Source organism: Vicugna pacos, chromosome 11 (genome assembly GCF_048564905.1).
Source record: "Vicugna pacos chromosome 11, VicPac4, whole genome shotgun sequence".
NCBI lineage: Eukaryota > Metazoa > Chordata > Mammalia > Artiodactyla > Camelidae > Vicugna > Vicugna pacos.
Genome location: NC_132997.1, coordinates 22,668,027 through 22,692,045, shown reverse-complemented (window position 1 = coordinate 22,692,045; position 24,019 = coordinate 22,668,027). Strand labels below are relative to the sequence as shown.

General features: G+C 37.4%; 1 long non-coding RNA gene across 1 annotated transcript in view; it reads right to left on the bottom strand.

Annotated features, from left to right (window-relative positions):
- LOC140699209 (uncharacterized) overlaps positions 1-23,537 on the bottom strand; it is a 45,792-nt gene extending 22,255 nt beyond the window's left edge. Inside the window, exons 1-2 of the long non-coding RNA XR_012077220.1 lie at positions 23,225-23,537; positions 21,549-21,593 (exon numbers count right to left, since the gene is read on the bottom strand). This is a non-coding gene — a long non-coding RNA (uncharacterized lncRNA). The remainder of the gene's footprint in view (positions 1-21,548; positions 21,594-23,224) is intronic.
- Positions 23,538-24,019: the final 482 nt, after the last annotated feature.

Below are 24,019 nucleotides of genomic sequence, written 5' to 3'. Positions count from 1 at the left end.
CCTATATTAAGAAAGAAGAATGATCTCAAATCAATAGCATAACTTTACATCTTCAGAAATTAGAAAAAGAGGAGCAAATGAAACGCAAACCAACAAAATGAAGGAAATAATAAATACTAGAGCAAAGACAAATGAAAAGAGAATAAAAATCAGAGAGAAAAACAGTCAATCCCAAAGTTAATTCCTTGAATAAAACAACATTAGCTAAACTATGTTGACTAAGAAAAAGAAAGAAGACACAAGGAACTAAATCAGAAATGAAAGTGGATACATTACAGGAAGAAATCATTTAAAGAGAATAGTATGAACAACTGTACACCAAATAAATTAGATAACTAGATGACATGGGCAAATTCCTAGAAAAACACAAATTGCCAAAACTGGCTTAAGAAGAAATACAAAATGCCAACAGACATGTAACAAGTAAACAGAATCAGTCATGAAAAACAGCAAAACAAAGAAAAGTCAAGGACTAGATGGCTTCACTGGTGAATTCTAATGAATGATTAAAGAATTACCAATCCTTCTCAAACTCTTCCAAAAAAATAGAAAAGCTAGGAATACTTCCTAACTCACTCTATGAGTTCAGCATTATCTTGATACCAAAGCCAGATAAAAACTTCATAAGGAAACAAAATCAAAGACTAACATTCCTTAAGAATACAGATGCAAAAATCCTCAACAGAATGCTAGGAAACTGAATTCAGCAGCATATTAAAAGGATTATATGCCATGATGAAGTGGGATTTATCCCAGGAATAGAATGATGGTTATCATACTAAAAATCAATCAATGTAACGCACCACCCCAGTAAAACAAATGAAAAAATACCACATGATCATCTCAACTGATGCAGGACAAAAAAATCCAACACCATTTGATGACAAAAAAACATGAAGAAAATAAAGAACACAGGCAAAGTTCCTCAACATGATAAAGGGCAAGTATGAAAAGCCTAAAAAAACATACTTACTGGTGAAAGACTGAAAGCTTCCTCATGATGAAGAACAGAACAAGGATGCCTATTTGCAAAACTTCTGTTCACTATTGTACTAAAAGTTCTAGCCATTTAGGCTCCTACCATGTCTTGGCTATTGTAAATAGTGCTGCTATAAACATTGGGGTGCAGCTGTCATCCTGAAGTAGGGTTCCTTCTGGATATATGCCCAGGAGTGGGATTCCTGGGTCATATGGTAGGTCTATTCCTAGTCTTTTGAGGAATCTCCATACTGTTTTCCACAGTGGCTGCACCAAACTGCATTCCCACCAGCAGTGTAGGAGGGTTCCCTTTTCTCCACAGCCTCTCAATGTCCATCAACAGATGACTGGATAAAGATGTGGTATATTGATACAATGGAATACTATTCAGCCATAAAAACCGACAACGTAATGCCATTTGCAGCAACATGGATGTTCCTGGAGAACGTCATTCTAAGTGAAGTAAGCCAGAAAGAGAAAGAAAAATACCATAGGAGATCGTTCATATGTGGAATCTAAAAAAAACAAAAAAACCCATAAATACTAAACAGAGACAGACTCATAGACAGAATAGAAACCTGTGGTTGCCAAGGGGGTGGAGGGTGAGAAGGGACAGACTGGGATTAAAAAATTTGTAGATACAGACAAAATACTGTTGATGCGGACAGATAAACAAGATTATACTGTATAGCACAGGGAAATATATACAAGATCTTGTGGTAGCTCACTGTGAAAAATAAGTTACAATGAATATACATATGTTCATGTGTAACTGAAAAGTTGTGCTCTACACTGGAATTTGACACAACATTGTTAAATGACTGTAACTCAATAAAAAATAAAAAATAAAAAATTTAAGTTCTAGACAGAGTGATTTGGAAAAATAAAATACACTCATATTGGAAAGGCAGAAGTAAACCTATCTCTATTTGAATATATTATCCTATATAGAGAAAATCATGCACACACACACACTACACACACACACTACACACACACACACACACACAAACCCCACAAAATAAGCTACAAGAGCTAATAAATGAATTTCACCATGGTTGCAGAGTGCAAAATCAACACACAACAATCAGGAGATTTTCCCCTCTATACAAGCAGTGAACAACACAAAAAGTAAATTTAAAAAAATGTATTTAAAATACCATCCAGTAGAGTAAAATACCTAACAATAAATTTAATGAAGGATATCCAAAACTACAAAAAAATTGTAAAAGAAATGAAAAACCTAAATAAATAGAAACATATTCCATTCTCATGAATTAGAAGATTTTATATTGTTAAAGTGGTAATACTACCAAGAATGATCTGAAGATTCAATGCAATCCCTATTAAAATTCCAACAGTCTTTTCTACACAAATGGAAAAGCTGATACTCAAAATTAAGGAACTGCAAGCAGTCCTAAATAGTCCAAATAATCTCAAACAAACAAAAAGAACAAATTAGGAGGAGTTTCATTTCAAAAAGTACTACAAAGCTACAGTACTCAAAACAGTATGGTACTGGCATAAGTATAAACATGAAGACTAATGGAAAAATACAGAGTCCAGAAATAAGCACATGCACTATGGACAACTGATTTTCAACAATGGGCCAAACCCTTTCAATGGGGAAATAATAGTCTGGTCCTGGGACAAGTGCATAACACTGGGAAAGAATGATGTTAGACAACTACCTCAACGCTATATTCAAAAATTAACTCAAAATGAACCTAAATATGAGTTAAAGTCACAAAAGTCTTAGAAGAAAACATAAGATTTAGCAATGTATTCTTATATATGACAGCAAGAGCATAAAAAATAAAAGTAAAAACAGATAAACTGGACTTCATCTCAAATTAAAACTTGTGTGCATCAAAGGATCTTATCAGAAAGGAAACTAAATTTCCACTATTGGTGAAAATATTTCCAAATCATGTATCTAATATAGGTCTGATATCCAGAATATACACTGAACTCTGACAACTCAACAAAAAGGACCAATTAAAATATGTGCAAAGCACTTGAATGGACATTTATCCAAAGTCTGCTGTTGTTGTTTTTTTAATGTTCAAATATAGAAAGATGCTCAACCTCACAAGTCATTAGGGAAATGGAAATCAAAACCACAATGAGGTACCACTTGGCCCATGCTAGTATGAGTACAATTGAAAAATGGAAAACAGGTTTTGGCCAGAATTACAGAATCTGAAACCAGCATACATTTCTGGTGGAAATGAAAAACTGGTTTAAGATGCTATAGAAAATAGTTCTGACTGTTCCTCAAAAAATTAAACGTAAAACTGTCATATTTGACATGATGTGTGAAATTCCATATTCATATCTATGTGTGTGTGTACACACACTCAGGAACTACATACACACACATATTCATAGCAGCACTATCAAAATAACCAAAAGGTAGGAAATATCCAAATTTCCATCAATAGGTGGATTCATCAATGAATGGATAAACAAATGTAGTATTTACAAACAACGGAATATTACTCAGCTATATAAAGGAATGTAAGAGAATTCTGAAAACATGATGGAATAGGAGCACCACACAGATAGACCTACACAGACAACAACTGCACTGGCAGAATCTGTCCGTATGTAGGATTTTGGAACTCTGGGCTCCGTTGAGGCTTGCAATGTCCAGGAGTAGGCTTGGATGGTGTTTTTGGCTTATTTCAATGAATTTCAGCCCATTGCAGAGTAGCAGCTCCTTACAGGAGCTAGAGTGGATAAAAAGAATAAAGTCCTCCAAATACTGGGGATCTGTGCTCTGATGGCTGAGACTGCTGATCAAAGAGGTGCAAAGAAGCAGAATGCCACTGATGCACTACCCCACAGTGACACAAGCCCCTTCGTTTATTTGGGCCCACCCCCTTTTTTTTGCCTTTTCCCTTTTCAGAACCAGATTAACAATTAGGAAATTAAAAAACAATTGCAAATATTGGGAAAATTAAAAAGTGACTGTGCTTACCCAAGGAAGGGCCCAGAAAAGACTTAAGAAGACATTATGTTTACACATCAGGCTGATTCTTCACACAGAGAATCTATATCAATAAAAAAAATTAACAGAAAAGAAAGAACAGCACACCCTGCAAAGGGGGAAAATCTGTTTTTTCTAGAGTTATGACATTATTACCATTGTTTACCAGTGTACAACCAAAAAAATCACAAAAGATACAAAGGAACAGAAAAGTATAGCCCATGCAAAAGAAAAAAATCAAAAGAATCCATCACTACAGAAGACTGAATGGCAGGTATATCAGACAAAGACTTTAACACAACTGTTTTACTGATGCTCAGATAAGAAAAATGTGGAGAATATGAAGAATGATATGTGAACAAAATGGAAATCAGTCAGATAGAAAATCTAAAAAGAAACCAGAAAGAAATTATGCAGCTTCAAAGTACATTAACTGAGATGAAAAATTCATATGGATATTCAAAAGCTGATTTGAGCTGATGGAAAAAAGAATCAATGAACTTGATGATAGGACAATGGACATCATCAAGGCTGAGGAACGGAAAGTAGAAATATTGAAGAAAACTGAACAGAGCCTAAGGGACCTAAGAAACACCATCAATCACAGCAAAACATGCATGTGGGAGTCCCAGAGAAAGAAGAGAGAAACAGAAAAAGGGGCACAGAAAACATTTAAAGAAAGTCATACAAATATTTGAAGGATATTCAAAGAAATAATGTTTCAATTGAAGTTCCCAAATTTAATGAAAGACATGAATACAAACATCCATGAAGTTTGACAAACTCCAAGTTTTAAGATAAAATCAAAGAGACTCATATCAAGACACCTTACAATCAAACTTTCTAGAGACAGAGTGAATCTTGAAAGCACCAAGAGGAAGTGACTCATCACATACAAGGGATCCTCAATTAAGATTATCTTCAGACTTCTCATCAGAAACTTTAGTGGTCAGAAGGCAGTGCGTCAAAATGCTCAAAGAGCTAAATGAAAAAAACCCGTCAACCATGAATACAAATCTGGCAAAACTGCTCTTTAAATAGCCAAGAAACCAAGACATTCCCACATAAACCAAATTTGAGGGAGTGAATGTCCACTAGACCTGCCCTGCAAGAAATGCTCAAGGAAGTCCTGCAAGGTAAAATGAAAGGATGTTAAACATTAACTTGAAACCATATGAATAAAGATCCAATAAAAGGAAATACATAGGCAATTACAGAAGTAGTATTACTATGACAATTATTTATAACTGTACTTTCTATTTTCTACATGATGTGAGTTATACATTTTTAAAAATTTAGAATAAAAGTTTTTTAATAACGTAACTGTGATTTGTAATTCCAAATTTTTTTTCTACATAATTTAGAGAATAAGACATTTAAAATAATAATTTGTTTCTATTTTAGATGTAATATTTTGACATCAAGAAGTGGGGACAAAGCTGTAAAGGAGCAGTTATCTGCAGGATGTTGAAGTCAATCTGCTATAAATTTAAATGTGTAACCACAACAAAATGAAATCAGGTTAAATACTCAATATAAAGGGCAGAGCATTTCATAATAGGATTAACAAGTCTAGTTACATGTTCTTTACCAAAAACATACTCATAAAGAACATGGAAAACCTTATGGAGGTGCAATCCCCTCATGGTGCAAACCCCTCAAATACATCAAAGAAAGGAACAACTAACTGGTGAGTGAGAACATATCCTTTTACAAGTCAAGGGGTTTTCAGTTATAGTCACCCATATCTGAGGATGCGGAACCCATGAATATAGAGAAACACCCAGGAGCATCAGTCACTTTTGGTATCCTTGGAGGGGATCGTGCAGATACCAAGGGATGACTATACTGGATTTCAATTAAATTGAAAGAGAACCTAATCAGAGTTATCAGCTGCTAGATCATTAAAAGTAAAAAGTAAAAGTATTTTTCCTTTGATAGCTCTTCGGTGGCATATTATTCAGGAGTAATTCCAAAAACTGAGAGGCATTACTATAACAAAACTGCATTCACTCACATCTACTTATTTATGCAAACAAGTTTTCTCAGTGCTTACATTCATGGAATTGACCTTGAAGTAGAATTAATGCTAAACTATTTTTCCTTGTGGTAGTTCTCATCCACTAAGAAAATGCACTAGTTTCCAAAAAATCCATGCAACTTGATCTCTGTAAGACATATTTCCAATAAAACTTTACTTTTGTGTTTAATACTTATTCATAAATAGTTGAAATATATTTGTTTTGATTACTTGGAATAATAAGTTTTATCATGACAGGAAAATTTTTAAACAACCCTTAAATCTGTTTATTCATATATTTCCACTACAGGGAAGTGTGATAAAGTGATCAATAAAACAGCTGCAAGTTTTAAAGAAAAAGAATATGAAGCAGAATTTTGTGTGCACCTCACTTACAAGACTTTTATAGTAGTCTATCAGTGTCCCCATCTCCCACTCCCACCTCACTGAGAGTGGCTCCTTTGTAAGGGCCCACAGTTCATTTTTCTTAGAACCTACAGTATATAGCAAAGGACACCTAGTAGATTCTCATAAGTAGTTGATGAATGAATAATTGAATTGAATTGAAAAAACATTCATTAAAAGTTCAGACATTTTGTGATAAAGTTAGTTAAACATTTGAGTTCTTATACTTTACCAATACATGGTATTTCTGAGAAAACTAGAGAATTTAAAGATGAAAAATAATTCTAACGCCCATGTGAAAAATAATCCATCTTATCCTGAGTCGCTGAAGATTCTCTGGCTTCAATAATGACTTCTTGGTGATGTCTTTATTATTGCTTGCTTTGTAACTTTGTTATTCCTGAATATTGCACCCAAGTCTCTTAGTTATTTTGAGAATGTCTCCACGTACATCTATATTATAGGACTTTATAAATAAGTAAGACAAGATTTAACTTAACGGGCAAAGTATTCACTTGACAGAGGAAGGAGATGAAGATAGTACAGAACAATGCAGAACTCACCTCCCCTCACAAACACATCAAAGCTACATCCACATGTGGAAGAATTCACACTTAAAACTAACTGGAGAGTGGCAGAAAGACTCCTGTACAACTGAGGCTGCAAGAAAGATCCACAAAGAATATGGCAGGAAGGGAAGAGAAGTGATCAGGTTGAGACCTGTGCCCCTGAGAGAGGACACAGATGAAAAGGGAGATTACACAGGTGGAGATCCTCCTCGGGCAGTGAGTGGTCAAGCCACGTATTTGGTGCCCTAGCATGGGGTCTGATACAGGGAAGGTGAGCCCCTTGGCCAATTGGAGGTCCAGTAAGTTCAACAGGAGGGCTGTGAACTTCACCAGTGAGGAGCATTCACATGCCTGCTTGCTCCTGAAGCAAGGCAAAGCACACAGACTGAAAACTGCAAATGAGGCTGCCTGGTTTCCTGCGACTGCTGCAGCAGGCATCCAAGCCTGAGCCCAGTGAACGTTGGAGCCCCACTTGCTTCATGAAGCAGCTCCACACTGGGATGAAGTCCCAGGTGTGTGTAACCCAGCTTGGCACCTGAGAAGAGCAGGGCCATCTGTTACTGGTGCTTACACAGTAAGCACATGAGAAGCACCTCTGACCTCCAGCTGAGGCCAAATGAACACAGCTGGTGCCCAGACCCATGCTGGGAGCCCACACAGGCCCTATGTGCCCTGTGGTGCAATTCCGTACCTGGGCAAGTGTGACAGAAGCCAAGGGAAGAGCCGAATTCTGAGAGAAAAAAGAAGCTCAGGTCCAAAACGTCATCTGAGCAAGGTCGGGGCATGCATTGCTGCTGCTTACCCAGGCTTACAACAGAAGCAGGCCAGATCTCTGCCCTGGCAGGACCACCATGGCCTGTACCACAGTTGAAGCCAAATGCCCAACCTCGCTCCAGTGGTGCTCCCCTCTGGAGCAAAGGTACCAGTGCTGGAAGTGGGGAGAGCACATACATGGAGCCAGCTTGGACCTGACCTTCAGGGCTCCTAGTCCAGCAATATGTGACTCATGTCCACTCCTAAGAGGGCAGAGACAGCCACTGAGCAGACTGGATGCCTGAGTTCAAACGTGGATCCAGCTGTAGTCTCTTCATCTCCAGTAACAACTACTACCAAGGTGACAGCTGCCAGCACACCCTAAGGAAAGGCATAACTTGTGTTCAAGTCAGATCCAGCTCTCCGAACAAATCCACTGGTTACATGCTGACTGTATGGGGATGCTTCCACATAAGGAAGCCCCTTCAAGACAGCAACAGTAACTGTTTCACTTATCTCCTAGAGAGTGAAAATTAAGCAACATGAGAAGAGAGAAGAATGTATCTGAATTGAAAGAGCAAGAGAAAACTCCTAAAAAAAAACTATGGGCAGAAGACCTGGATAGACATATTTCCAAAGAAGATATGTGTATGGCCAGTACATGTGTGAAAACATGTTCAGCATCGTTCATCATCAGAGAAATGATATATCACCTCATGCCTAACAGAATGACTATTATCAGAGAGAATAAATATCAAATGTTGGAGAGCATGTGGAGAAAAGGGAACCCTCATGCACAGTTGGTAGGAATGTAAACTAGTGTAGCTACTGTGGAAAACAGTTTCTCAAAAAATTTGAAAATATGACCCAGCAATTTCACTCCTGGGTATATATCCAAAGAAAAAAAAGACTTAAAACACTAATTGAATAAAATATATGCACTCAATTATTACAGCAGCATTATTTACAATAGCCGAGATATGGAAGCAATCTAAGTGTCCATTAACAGATGAATGGATAAAGAAATGTATATATATATATATATATATATATATATATATATATATATATATACACACACACATAATGAAATACTACTCAGCCATAGAAAAGAATGAAAGTTTTGTCAATTGTAATAATATGGATGGTCTTGGAGGGTATTATACTAAGTGAAATATGTCAGATAAAGAAAGACAAATGCTGTATGCTATCACTTATTTGTAGAATATATTTCAAAAAGCTAGTGAATATAAGAAGAAAGAAACACAAATATAGAGAACAAACTAACAGTTACCAGTAGAACAAGAAAGGGAGAGAAGCATCATAGAGGTAGGGAATATTAAGAGGTATAATCTCCTATGAATAAAATATACATAGGATATATATAGAATATAAAATATATAGAGAGATAATTACTCAGCAATAAAAGAAGAAATTTCTATTGATAACAATATGGATGGACCTTGAATGTATTATGATAAGTGTGATGTCAGACACAAGATATTGTATGATTTTACTTATATGTGGTATCTAAATAAACACATAACAAACAAACCCACCAAACTCATAGGGAAAGAGATCAGATTAGTGGTTACCATTGGCTGGGAGTGGAGGACTAAGGGGTGGTGAGAGGAAACTGGATGAAGGTGGTCAAAATTTACAAACTTCCCTTAGAATGACTATTCTTTAGATCCTTACTTCATCATTCTAAGTGAAGTAAGTCAGAAAGAGAAACAAAAATACCACAATATGACTCACATGTGGAATCTAAACATACACGCACACACACAAAAACACACACACACACACATGAACTTATTTACAAAACAGAAACAGACTCACAGACATAGAAAACAAACTTATGGTTAGCAGGGGGAAAGGAGGTCAGAAGAGACAAATGGGGAGTTCAGAGATTTGCAGATCCTAACTACTTTGTATAAAATAGATAACAAGTTCCTTTTATACAGCACAGGGAAATATACTCAATATCATATAGCAACCTATAATGAAAAATATGAAAATGAATATATGTATGTATATGCATAACTGAAACATTATGCTGTACCCCAGAAGTTGACACAACATTGTAAACTAACTATACTTCAATAATAAATAAAATAGATAAACAAAAATTATTTACAAAATTCCAGTTATAAGTTAAATGGGTACTGGGGGTTTAATGTACAACATGATGATTACAGGTCACACAAAATATGGTATATATGAAAGTTTGAGTAAATCCTAAGAGTTACATCACAAGGAAAAACTTTTTTTGGTATGTATATGAGATGATGGACATTAACCAAACTTTTTGTGGTATTTGTTTCATGATATATATAAAGCAAGTTATGTTGTACACTTGGGCTTTATGGTTGTAGGTCAACCATATTTCAATAAAACTGGAAACAGAGGAGAGGTCAGATCAAAATGACAGAATAGAAAGACATGGAGCTCATTTCCTCCTATAAATACATCAAAAATAAATCTACATGTGGATCAATTCTCACAGAATACCTGCTGAATTCTGGTAGAAGCTCTCATAAGACCAAAATTCCAAGGATTACCACATAACAAGGTAGAATGAAGGGTTAAAGAGTGGAATCAGATTGTGACCTGCACCTCTGGGTGGGAGCTGTGAGGGAGGAGATGTTTCCTCACCCTGGGCAAACCCTTCACCAGCATGGAGATCCACCAGGACAGAAAGGGAGCTTCAGAGGCTCAGAGAAGATGGCAGCAGTCAGTGTGCAGCAGACAGAAGGGAAAGAGACTGGCACAGAGGGTCTGTGCCACCTCGCTGCATTCCCGAGCCCAAGGGGCATATCTCCATGTGCGTGCAGAGGCTGGGTGCTGAAACTCAGGCTTTGGAGGTCAGATCTGGGAAGAGGACTAGGGTTGGCTGCGCAGGGACAGCCTGAAAGGGCTAGAGCCTGTTCTGAGCCACAGTCAGGGGCATGCACAGGAAGAAAGTTGGGTTCATCATGGAACCCCCAGTGTTGACATGCATGATCAAAGAAAGGGGCAGGGCGGGGCCACAGGAGCCTCACTCATAGAGCACTCACAGTAGGGGAGGCTCCACCTACCCTCCTATAAGCATGCCAGCGCCAGTGGGAGGCTGCGCTCAAATCCAAGCCAATCCCCAGAGGTTGTGCAACCTCAGAAGCAGGGCTGAAATCACAGGGGCTGGGCAACCCCTAGATGTATACAACCACAGGCACTCTGTAAACTCAGTGCCTGCAGGACAGCTGAGCAGAGCTGGTGCTTCCCTGGCCAGGGGAGGTCTGGCTGTAGGCTCCGTGGCCTTGTGCATGCAAATGTGAGGTTGGGGTCTGGGCTGACCCAGCAGCGCCCACAGCAGGTCCAGGTGCATGACTCCAGTGGGCCTGGGCCTCAGCTCAGCAGTTCTGTGCCAGCAGATCTGTGCCAGTGATTTTGGAAGCACAAAGCCTAAGGGACATCCTGGCTGAGGGCCTGAATTCCCTTGGTTGCAGTGGGCCAAGGGCAGTGCCCAAAACAGTGTACTTTCTGAGCCACACACCAAGTGACTGGTGACACCACAGAGCACTCTTCCTAGGGGACAGCTACTGCAGAGGAACACTAAGTAGCTCCCCTCCCAGCGGGAGCACTCCAAGCCCGCCTACACACACTACAGTTCTGTGTCCAATCTAGGGGCATCCACCCCAACAACTAGGAAGTAGACCTGCCCCCAACAGAGCTGTGACAACCACAGAGCAAAAAGGAGACCCTACCCAACACCCAGTGCAGACTCTGGGAACCACAGCAAAAATCACACCCCATACCAAGGGAATAACCACCAGCACACACTGAGGAAGAATGTGGGAGGCAACCATACTAAAACCAACCCACACAACAAAAATATTAGACTTACAGAGGCTACACAGGGACACTCCCACTTAAAAAAGCCCTTCAAGACCATAGCAGATAACTGTTTCACTTAAATTCATAGAGTCAGAGAAATATAAGTAAAATGAAAAAGTAGAGGAACCACTACCAACTAAGGAAACTACAGGATTCTTCTGAAAGAATAAACAATGTAATAGACCTCTCCAGACTACCAGAACGTGCGTTCAAAAAGGAGGTAATGAAACCACTGATGGAATTAAGAAAGTCTATTGATCGGAATGCAGATCATTTTAACAAGGAACTAGAAATTATAAAGAGGAGCCAATTAGTTTAGAAAACTCACTTGCTGAGACAAAAACTGGCTAAAGGCAACAAACAGCAAACTGGATAATGCAGTTTGAATGAAAAAGTGATTTGGAAGATAGAATAACAGAAATCACCCAATTGGTACAGCAGACAGAAAGACAAACAAACAAAAAAAAACAGTGAAAGCAATATGCCAGACCTATGGGATAATATAAAACATCCCAATCTAAGCATAATAGGGATCCCAGAAGGAGAAGGAAGAGAAAAGGAAATAAAAAATTTATCTGAAGAAACTATGGCTGAATACTTCCCAAACCTAAAGAAGGAAACAGATATCCAGGTACAGGAAGCACTGAGGATCCCATAAAACTTGAGCCGAAAAAGACGTACAACAAAACAAATTGTAATTAAAATGTCCAAAGTTAAAGAGAAGATTCTAAAGGTAGCAAGAGAAAAACAAAGAGTTAATTACAAGGGAATCCCCAGAAGGCTACCAGTTAATTTCTCTACAGAAACGTTGCAGACCAGAAAGGAGCAGCAAAATACATTCAAAGTCCCAAAGGAAAAACACCTGCAACCTACAATACTCTACCCAGCAAGATTATCATTTAGAATAGAGGGAGAGACAAAAACTTTCTCAGACAAGTAAAAACTAAAGCAATACAGGAACACTATAACTATCCTAAAAGAAATAGTGAAAGTTCTTCTCTAAATACAAAAGAAGCAGGAATTCATAGAAAAGAAAGAAAATCACAACTGGAAATGTGATAACTACAGTGAATGGCAAAAAGAAATATGAAGATGCAAAAGAGGACATCAAAATCATAAAATGTGGGGGAGGAGAGTAAGAAAGTGTAGATTTTTTTTTTTAGAATGTGTTTGAGCCCATATGGCTACCAGTCTAAAGGAAATATATAAGTAATGGGTTAACATACTTGAAAAACAGGGTAACCACAAATGAAAAACATACAATAGAGTCAGAAAAAGCAAAAAGAACAGAACAACAGCATAATACAAAAGGAAAACATCAAAAACACAATATGAAAAACAAAAAAGAACAAAGAAGAATTACAAAATCAATCAGAAAACAAAGTTTAAAATGGCAATAAATACATATCTATCAATAATTTAAAAATCAATGGACTAAAGGAAAACACAAATGAACGTTAATACAAAACATAAACAGACACATAGTGAAAGAAAACAAAATTGTGGTTGCCAGGAGGAGAGGGGTGGGAAGGGACAACTGGGAGTTAAAAATTTGTAGATACTGACAGGCATATGTAGAATAGATAAACAAGATTATACTGTATAGCACAGGGAAATATACACAAGATCTTGTGGTAGCTCACGGTGAAAAACAATGTGACAATGAATATATGTATGTTCATGTATAACTGAAAAATTGTGCTCCACACTGGAAACTGACACAATATCATAAATTGACTACAACTCAAAAAAAAAAAAGAAAGAAAAAAGAAAAATGAAAAACTGAATGGATTAAATGTTCCAAGCAAAAGACACTGAGTTGTATACTGGATAATAAAGCAAAAGCCTACAATATGCTACCTATAAGAGGTCCACTTTAGGGCAAACGACACATACAGATTGAAAGTCAAAGGATGTAAAATGATGTTTCATGCAAAAAGAAATGACAAGAAAGTGGGGGTATCGATACTCATATCAGACAAAATAGACTTTAAAATAAAGACCATAAAGAAAGAAAAAAGGACACTATGTAATGATAAAAGGAACAATACAACAAGAGGTTTTTATACTCATTAACATATGTGCTTGCAATACAGGAGCACCTAAGTCCTAATAGACATAAAGGAAGTGTGTGTGCGTATGAATGCATGTGTGTATGTATATACATATATATATATATATATGTATATACACACACATATATATACACACATACACATAAAGGGAGAAACTAATGGGATTACAGTAAGAGTAGGAGACTATAACACCCACTCACATCAATGGACAGATCTTCCAGACAGAAAATCAAAGAGAAATTCTCAATGATATAATAGAACAATTAGACCTACCTGATATTATCAGAACATTATATCCCTGAAAATACGAGAATATGCATTCTATTCAAGTGCACATGGAACATTTGTTAGGATTGATTATGTAATATGAAACAAAAGCCTCAACAAATTTAAGAGGATAGAAATTATTTCAAGCATCTTTTCTGACCACAATGACATAAAAATAGAAATCAACTACTGCAGGAGAAATGAGAAAAAAACTGACTGCATGGAGACTAAATAACGTGCTACTTAAAAACCTGCAGGTCAATGATGAAATCAAAGAGAAAATTTAAAAGTATCTTGAGACATTTGACAACAAAAACACACCCACACAAAATCTATGGGATTCAGCTAAAATAATCCTAAGAGGGAAGTTCAGAATGACACAGGCCTTTCTCAAAAAATAAGAGAAATATCAAACAACATAAACTACCAATTAAAAAAATTAGAAAAAGATGATACAAAATCTAAAGTCAGAAGGATGAAGGAAACAATAAAAATCAGAGAAAATTATATAAAATAGACATTTTAAAACAGTAGAAAAAAAATTTTTTAAATCCAAAAGCTGGTTCTTTGGAAGGGTAAACAAAATCAACAAACCTCTGGCCAGGTTCACCAAGAAGAAAAGAGAGAGAACCCAAATACACAAAATAAGGAATGAAAGAACAAAAATAACAACCAGTACCACAGAAATACAAACAAACACAAAAACAAAAACCACAAGAAAATACTATGAACAATTATATGTCAACAATTGGAAAACCTAGAAGAAATGAAGTTTCTAGAAACACACAGCCCACCAAACCGAACAGGAACAATCAGATAATCTGAGCAGATCAATCACCAAAAGTGAAATAGAATCAGCAATTAAGAAAGAAAAACAAAAAGCTTCCCTGCAAATAAAAGTCCAGGACCAGATGGCTTCACTGGGGAATTCCACTAAACATATAAAGAAGAAATTAAACCAATCCTTCTCAAATTCTTCCCAAAGATTGAAGAGAGAATACTCCAAATCTCATTCTATGAAACCACCATCACCCTGATACCACAAACAGACCTAGACATTACTAAAAAAGAAAAGAAAATTATAGGCCAATATCACTGATGAACAGTGGTACAAGAGTTTTAACAAAATATTAGCAAACAGAATGCAATTACACATAAAAAAAGATCACACAAGTTGGATTCATCCCAGGGACACAAGGACAGTTCCACATATGCAAATCAATCACCTTGATACACCATATCAAATAAAGAGGAGACAAAAATCACATAATCATCTCAAGATGCAGAAAATGCGTTTGATAAAATTCAACATCCACTTATGATAAGAACTCTTACCAAAGTGGGTATAGAGGGAATATATCTCAACATAAATAAACCTATTTATGATAAACTCACAGTCAACATAACATTCAACAGTGAAAACTTGAAAGCCTTTCTGCTAAAATCTGGAACAAGAAAAGGATGCCCACTCTCACCGCTTCTATTCAATATAGTATCGGGAAGTCCTAGTCACAGCAATCAGACAATAAATAAATAAATAAATAAATAAATAAATAAATAAATAAAAGGGATCCACATTGAGAGAAGAGGCAAACTTATCATTATATGAAGATGATATGATACTATATGTAGAAAACACAAATGATGCCACACAGAAACTACTATAACTCGTAGATGAATTCAGCTAGGTAGCAGATATAAGATTAACATACAGAAATCAGTTGCATTTCTTCACATTAACAATGAAATATCAGAAAGGGAAAGTTAAAAAAATGTTTTTAAAATCACACCACGAATAAGTGAAGTATTTATTAATAAACCTCACCAAGGAGGTGAAAGACCTAAAGCAATGTACAGATTTAATGTGATCCTTAAAAAGTTACCCAGGACATTTTCCCCAGAACTAGAACAAATAACCCTAAAATGTATACAGAACCCCAAAAGATCCTGAATTACCAAAGCAACTGTGAAGAAAAAGAACAAAGATGGAGGCATAACACTCCCAGACTTAAGATAATACGACAAACCTACAGTAATCAAAACAGCATGGTACTGGCATGAATATATAAACCCACACACCAATGGTCAATTAATCTTGACAAAGGAGGCCAGAATATACAATGGAGAAAAGACAGTCTCTTCAGCAAGTGGTATTGCAAAAGCTAGACAGCTGCATGCAAATCAATGAAGTTAGAATAGTCCCTCACATCATATACAAAAATGAAGTCTAAATGGATTGAAGACTTAAACATAAGACATGATGATATAAAACTCCTAGAAGAGAAATCAGGCACATCATTTTCTGACATAAGCTGTACCAACGTTTTCTTAGGTCAGTCTCCCAAGGTAATAGAAAAAAAACCAAAAATAAACAAATGGAAGCTAATCATACCTATAAGCTTTTGCACAGTAAAGGAAACCATAAACAATATGAAAAGACATCCTATGGAAGTGGAGAAAATATCTGCAAACAATGAGTCTGACAAGGGTTTAATTTCCATAATATATAAGTAGCTCATACAACTCAAACATAACAAAATATCCAACCAAATCAAAAAATGGGCAGAAGACTTAAACAGACATTTCTCCAAATAAGACATACAGATGGCCAATAGGCACATGAAAAGATGCTCAACATCATTAATTATTAAAAAGTGTAAAGCAAAACCACCACGGGGTACTACTTCACAATGGTCAGAATGGCCATCATTAAAAAAACACAAATAACAAATGCTGAAGAGAACGTGAAGAAAAGGGAACCCTCCTACACTGTTGGCAGGAATGTAAATTGGTGCACCACAATGGAAAACTAAATGGAGGTACCCTAAGTAACTAAAAATAGAGTTCCATATGATCCAGAAATCCCACTCCTCAACATATATCTAGAGAAAACTATAATTTAAAAAGATACATGCACCCCAGTGTTCATAGCAGCACTATTTACTATAGTCAAGACATGAAAGCAACCTAAATGTTCACTAGCCGATGAATGGATCAAGAAGTGGTATACATACACAATGGAATATTACTCAGCCATAAAAAAGAATGGAATCATGCCATTTGTGGCAACATGGATGGACCTAGAGATTATCATATTAAATGAAGCAAGTCAAAAAGAGAAAGACAAATTCCTTATGATATCATTTACATATGGAATCTAAAATATGACACAAAAGAACTTATTTACAAAACAGAAACAGACTCTCAGACATAGAAAACAAACTTATAGTTACCAAAGGGGAAAGAGGATGGGGGAGGGTAAATTAGGACTCTAGGATTAGCAGATACAAACTACTATATATAAAACAGATAAACAACAATGCCTTAATGTATAGCATAGTGAACTATACTCAATATCCTGTAATAATACATAATGGAAAATAATGTGAAAGACTATGTGTATGTATGTATAACTGAATCACTTTGCTAGATACCAGAAACTAACACAATGTTGCAAATCAACTATACTTCAATAAAAAAGTAAGTCTTAGAAAATGAAAATAAAACTGATGTGGAAATCTTTAGGTAAAATAGTAGAGTAGGGAAACCTAGAATCCCATCCCTCTTGTAAAGCAATGATTAAACTAGAACAAACTCTCAGAATCAAGTTTTTCAGAACTCTGCAATCTAACAAAAAATCTGGAATAATCAAGGCATTCCTGGTTTGGCTTCCTGCTGCCAGAGTGGTCAATACAGGCACACCTTGTATATATTTCAGGTTCAAGTTCCAGACCAATGCACTAAATTCAGTAATGTGATTTTTTGGTTTCCCAGTGCATATAAAACTTATTTTTACACTATATTGTAGTACAGTAAGTGTGCAATAGTGTTACATCTTTTAAAATGTACATACTTTAATTTAAAAATACTTTATTGCTAAAAAATGCTAGCCATCATCTGAGCTTCTAACAAGTCACAATAATTTGGCAATGGTAACATCAAAGGTCACTGATCACAGATCACCATAACAAGTATAATAATAATAAAAAGGTTGGAAATGTTGTAAGAATTACCAAGAAGTGAGTAAATGCTTCTGGAAAAATGGCACAAATAGATCTGTTTGATGCAGGGTTGCCACAAACATTCAATCTATAAAAAATGCAGTATCTGCAAGGCACACTAAAACAAGATACAGCTATATGCAACTTGTTTTTCAAAGAATTGTGTTTTGACCTGTCTGGGGGCTCCCTGAGAACTCCTACAACTCAATAACCAAAAAAAAAAAAAAAGAAAAGAAAAGAAAAGAAAGAAAAAAGTATTTAAAAATGAACAAAGGACTTAAACAGACATTTCTCCAAAGAAAATATACAAATGGCCAACAAGCTTATGAAAATATGCTCAACATCACTAATCATTAGGGAAATGCAAATCAAAAGCAAAATCAGATACTACTTTACACCCATTATGCTAACTGCTATTAAAAAAAAAGCAGAAAATGACAAATGTTGGTGAGGATGTATAGAAACTGGAACCCTTGTACACTGTTCGTGGGAATATAAAATGGTATAGATGCTATGGAGAACAGTACGGTGGTTCCTCAAAAAATTTAAAATATAATTACCATGTGATCCAGCAATACCATTTCTTGGTATTTATCCAAAAGAATTGAAAGTAAAGTCTCAAAGAGATATTTGTACACCCATGTTCATAGAAGCATCATGCACAAAAGCCAAAAGGCAGAAGCAAAGCAAATATCCATCAACAGATGAATGAATAAACAAAATGTGATATATATACACAACAGAATAACATTCAACCCTAAAAAAGGAAGAAAATTCTAAAACATAGTACAACATGGGTGAATCCTGAAAACATTACCTTAAGTAAAATAAGCCAGTCACAAAAAGACAAGTCCTATATGATTTCACTTACATATACATGAAGTATCAAGAGTAGCCAAACTCACATAAAGTTGAATAGGAGGCAGGGGAGTGGGGAATGTGAATGAAAATACTCCAATGTGAGTGAAAATAGCGCAAACATATCAGTAAACAAAGAATGCTGAAACTAAGCCATCAGTGGCTGCTGCCACACCCCTGTGGGGACAGGCCTGCAGCCCAGCCTCTGAAGCCACTCACTATGGCGCCCTCTGAGCGGACTCAGAATAAGAAAGGACAGGATACTGGCCCTAGATAGCTAGATGCTTCTCAAAGGAATGAATTCAATGAACTCAAATATTTGATTCCTCCCATACAAAGAAAAGCACTAAATTCTTTAACTTGAGATGCCTGGTTTTCTTTAGATAACAAGAAATCTTTTATTGTTCCAACTACCTGGTCTTTGTTGTAAAGCTCCTATATATCCTAGTTCCTCCCCTACCTCTTTGGAGCAGTCCCTCAGAGCGATCTGGGAGGCTGTCATTCTGGCTCAAGTCCTCCTGCCAAATAAAACATAACTCTTAACTTTTAGGCTGTGCATTTATTTCAATTGACAGGAGTTTCTGTTTAATGGGTACAGATTTTCAGTTTTGCAAGATGAAAATGCTTTGGAGGTCGGTTGCTCAACAGTGTAAATAAACTTAACACTTCTGAACTGCACACTTAAGAAGACTAAGATGATTAAAAAAAAAAAAGAAAAGAAAAACAAGGATGCCTGCTTTGGTCACTTATATATTCAACACTGTACTAGAAATTTTAGCCAGAGCAAATAGGTCAGTAGGTAAGTATGTAGGTGGGTAGGTAGGTAAATAAATAAATGGCATTCAAATTGGAAAGGAAGAATTACAATTATCTCTCTGCAGATGATATGATGACAAACATAGAAAATCCTAAAGAATCTACAAACTATTAGAACTAGTGAATAAATTCAGCAAAGTTGGAAGATACAAGATCAACACTAAAAAATCCTTTGTATTTCTACACACTATCAATAAGCAATCAAAAAGGAAGTTAGGAAAACTTCCATTTACAAAAGCATCTAAAATAATACTTAAGAATAAATTTAAGTAAGGATGTGTAAAATCTGTACACTAAAAACTACAGAACACTGCTGAAAGAAATTAAAAACCTAAATTAATGGAAAAACACCTCATGTTCATGGATTCTAAGATTTACTATCCTTAAAATGGCAATATTCCCCAAAGTGGTCTACAGATACGATGTAATTCTTATCAAAATTTCAATGACCTTTTGTGTGGAAGTAGAAAAGCTAACATAAAATTCATATGACTTGCAAGGGACCTTGCTGTGGAACAGTTTCACAGTTTCAAAATAAGTTAACACAGAATTATCACATAAATGACCCATCCTTTTCACTCCTAGGAAAAAACTGAAAATAGATCTTCAAACAAAAATTTGTACAAGAACGCTCACAGCAGCACTATTCTAAACAACCAAAAATGGAATCACAAGTGCCCATCAATTACCTGTATATATACATAAATATATATATATATATACATACATACAATGGAATATTTATTGTCATAAAAGGGATGAAGAAGAGATATAAACTACAATATGGATGGATCTTTAAAACTCAGTAAGTGAAAGAAGCCACAAACAAAAGGCTACATGATTCCATGTATATGGACTATCCAGAATAGGCAAACCCATGAACAGGAAACATATTTGCAGTTGCTAGGGGTTGGGGTAAATGGAGAATAACTGTTAGCTTACGTACTGCTTGTTAAGGGCACACAGTTTCCTTTTGGTGTGATGAAGAGATTCTAGAAGTAGATGGTGGCTGTGGTTGAATAACAATGTGAATGTACAAAATGTCACTGAATTCTACACTTTTTAATGGTTGAACTGTGAATTTCAGTCATGTGTATTCTACACAATTAAATAAGAGGACTCAACAAAGATTTAGATTCTGCCCAGTCCTCAGGACTGTCACAAAGCCTCATGCTACTAACCACCCTAGGTTGCCCTGGTCTACTCAGACCTGTCCCTTCTCTGAACAATCGTGAGTCCTAATACTCAATTCATTTGAATTATTTATCACATACGTTCTTTTGATATCTCTTAACTTATCCCCTGGATTGGATAAGAATCATTCACTTTATTCTTACCACTTTTTTATGTAATGTTAAGGCTGTCACTGGAAGGTTCACAATCCCACCAAACGAAGCCTCTCAAAAAACTTTTTACGTCTTAGTTTCACAACTCAGTAAGATCACAAGATTCGCATTTACCTACATGCATCTTTGCACTACTGTTGATCTGCTACTCTGTATTAGAGGTGAGCAAACATTTTCAGTAAATGTCCACACAGTAAATATTTTAGGTTTGTGAGGCATACAATCTCTTTCACAACCACTCAACTCCACCCTTGTAATGTACACAAATTTAAGCAGCTACAGCTGCAAATGAATGAGCATGAATATGTCCCAGTAAAATGTTAGACACTGAGAATGGAATTTCAAAAAATTTTCATATAACAGAATATTACTCTTGATTTACTTGTTTCTCAATCATCTAAAAATTTTTAAGTTTGTGGGCCATGGAAAAACAAGCAGCATGCTGCACGTGGCCCAAGGACTGCAATTTGCTGACTTCTGCTATTTTTCCTGATGTTAACTTATTCATTTCTACTATTTCATATAAATGTGCATTTTATAAACCTCAAATAATCACCGTTAAGTCAAACTATGCATAAATTAAACAACTCACCTGGAATGTGATCATTTCCTGCTGGTCCTGGAAGAGAGTGCAGAACTGTAAGGGTACAGCAGAGAAAGAAGGAAAGGTCATGAGAGACGTCACCTGCCGAACAAGCTCCACACAGTAGCTGGCAAACACCTCAGAAAGGGAGACAACTTGAGAAGAGGCAGAAAGGGACACTCTGTGTCCATGCATAACTCTGTATGACTATGCAGTGCCTGGTCACATTAGTTTTCAAATGTAAAAAGATTTTTTTCCTGCCAATTTATGAACAATGTATGCTGTAACCCAGAAAAATGTAAACACATTAAACTAATTCAGCCAATTAAGAAAAACCAAGGAATCGAATATAATGCTTTCCTTAAAACTGGTGCTGAGCAAAAACACTGAACAAAAATGTGTAGTGTTCATCACAAAACAGAGAATCCCAGCAAGATTCTGAAGAAAAAACGGATCGGGTGTTTTAAAGGGCTGGTCTCTTTTGGAAGGAAAAAAAAATCCTCTTAACAAGTTATGGTTTCAGTTTCTCAAAAGTATTTTTGACAAAAACAAAAACAAGCAAACAAACAAAAAATTTGGTTTTGATTTATCTGTTGTCAAAGCATAAAATTCTGCCTGAACTATCAAGAGACTCAATGTCTGCTCCTGATTCTGCCATAATAAAATATATGACTGTAACCACTTAATATTTTAGACCCACTTCCTGCCCACACTATCCCAATACCATCTTTTAATTAAAGCAGAAATAGTCCTGTCTGAAGTCCAGGTATTAAAGACCTGTCTTGCTGTGCCATCTCTGATTCTCTTAACATCACTACAAAAGGGCATCAGCATATCTCTAGTTGTGGTGAAGTAGGGGAGCAGCTTTGAGTCCAGAAAGAGTGCAGTGAAGAATGAAGGGATGAAGTAGGCAATTCCCTCCCCTGTGGCTGGTAAGCTCTTCCTTCAACACGATGCTTTCTTAACTCCCCAAGAAGCAGTACCTTCTGTTCCTTTTGTCTTGCCCTCCTATCCCAGCCACAGCTTACACCTCTTCTGAAAGTTGGCCCAAAGCTTCCACCGTCACCCAGTCTGTGACAGTCTGGCTATGACAGTGGTTCTGGCAAGAGGACCCAAAATGCTTCTGGCTGAGCAGTAAGAGCCCCTTCCACTAGGGCTCTGGATCTGTACTGAAGTCTCAGGCCAAATGGCTGTCCTACCAGGGATTCCTGCTCCTGGAACCCCCTTACATCACAAAAGCTGCTTTGTTACAAAAAACCTGGACCCAAGTCAGCTGGAATATTCACCCAAAATCTCAAAATCCGGGACCTTCCTGTCCTCTTGAGTTACAAGCAGGACCACCTGCAAAAGCAAACTGGTGCTACTGAGAACACAGGCAACGCTGGGGCGGGGGTGGTCAGAGGGACCTGGACGCGTCCATTTATGTGCCAGGCTCACAAGTTCTTTAGAAACAAGAAGAAATTCCCCAAATCCAATGCCCATTTACTTCAAAATGATTTATTTCCTAAAGGGGTTAGGGCCACGGAGCTGCTAACTGCTGCGACTGAATCATGCTCAGGTCTCATGCTGGGCAGAGGATGAGGTATGGAATCTCTCCTTCCTCCTGCCCCTGCGCCGCTCACCACTTCGGATTCCTATCCCCTCTCTGAGCCTATTTCACTGTTAAAAAGGGCCACGACACTGACCACAGGTTGTTGGGAGGATGGAGCGAGATCCCGAGCAGAAAAGACGGTTCTCCGCTGAGATGAGAAGGGCGTGTCTACCGAGCGCCCGAAAGCCGGAGTCCGCGCGCGGCCGCACCGGCGCCTCGGACCGCGCTTCGCCCCGGAGATGAGGAAACTCCGCTTCACCCGGTAACGAGCGCTGGGACCCGCCGGGTCTCCTCAGGTGCGTGAAAACGGAGCCGGATTCACACCGAGGTCAGAGGACAAAGCCGTTTCTCACTCACCCGTCTCGCGCGGAGGCCCTGCTCCACCCGCCCAACCCTCAGGCGCTCAACAGCCGCTTCCCAACCGCCCCCCTCGCCCTCAGGCGACAGAGTCTCGGGCGCCGTCTCCTGGCGACCAGGGACCTGGAACACACGGGCGAGTGGGGGGAGGGGAAGCGGGGGCGGCGCACATGCGCAGAAGGCCCGGAGCGACAGCCTCGTCCTGGGCCAGAAAGCGCGCGGTGCGTTTCCCTAAAGCCCTCCAGCCAACTCAGTTAGAGAGGGGTCTGCGACTTCCAGCACACTGGGTAGAATTGCCAGGTTTAGCAAGTAATGTTCAAGCCGCCAGACATACTTTTATTCTTTGTTCATCTGAAATAAATTACAAGCATTTAAACTACATATCTCTTTCATTAGTTATATTTCCCTGAACTGTTGGTTCTGCTTAACAATTCTTTGTTTTGCAGAATTCAGTTATAGAATTTCTACCACAGATAGTCCATTGGCATTGTACAATTTACATTGTCACATATCTTCTTCAGTGGTCACATCT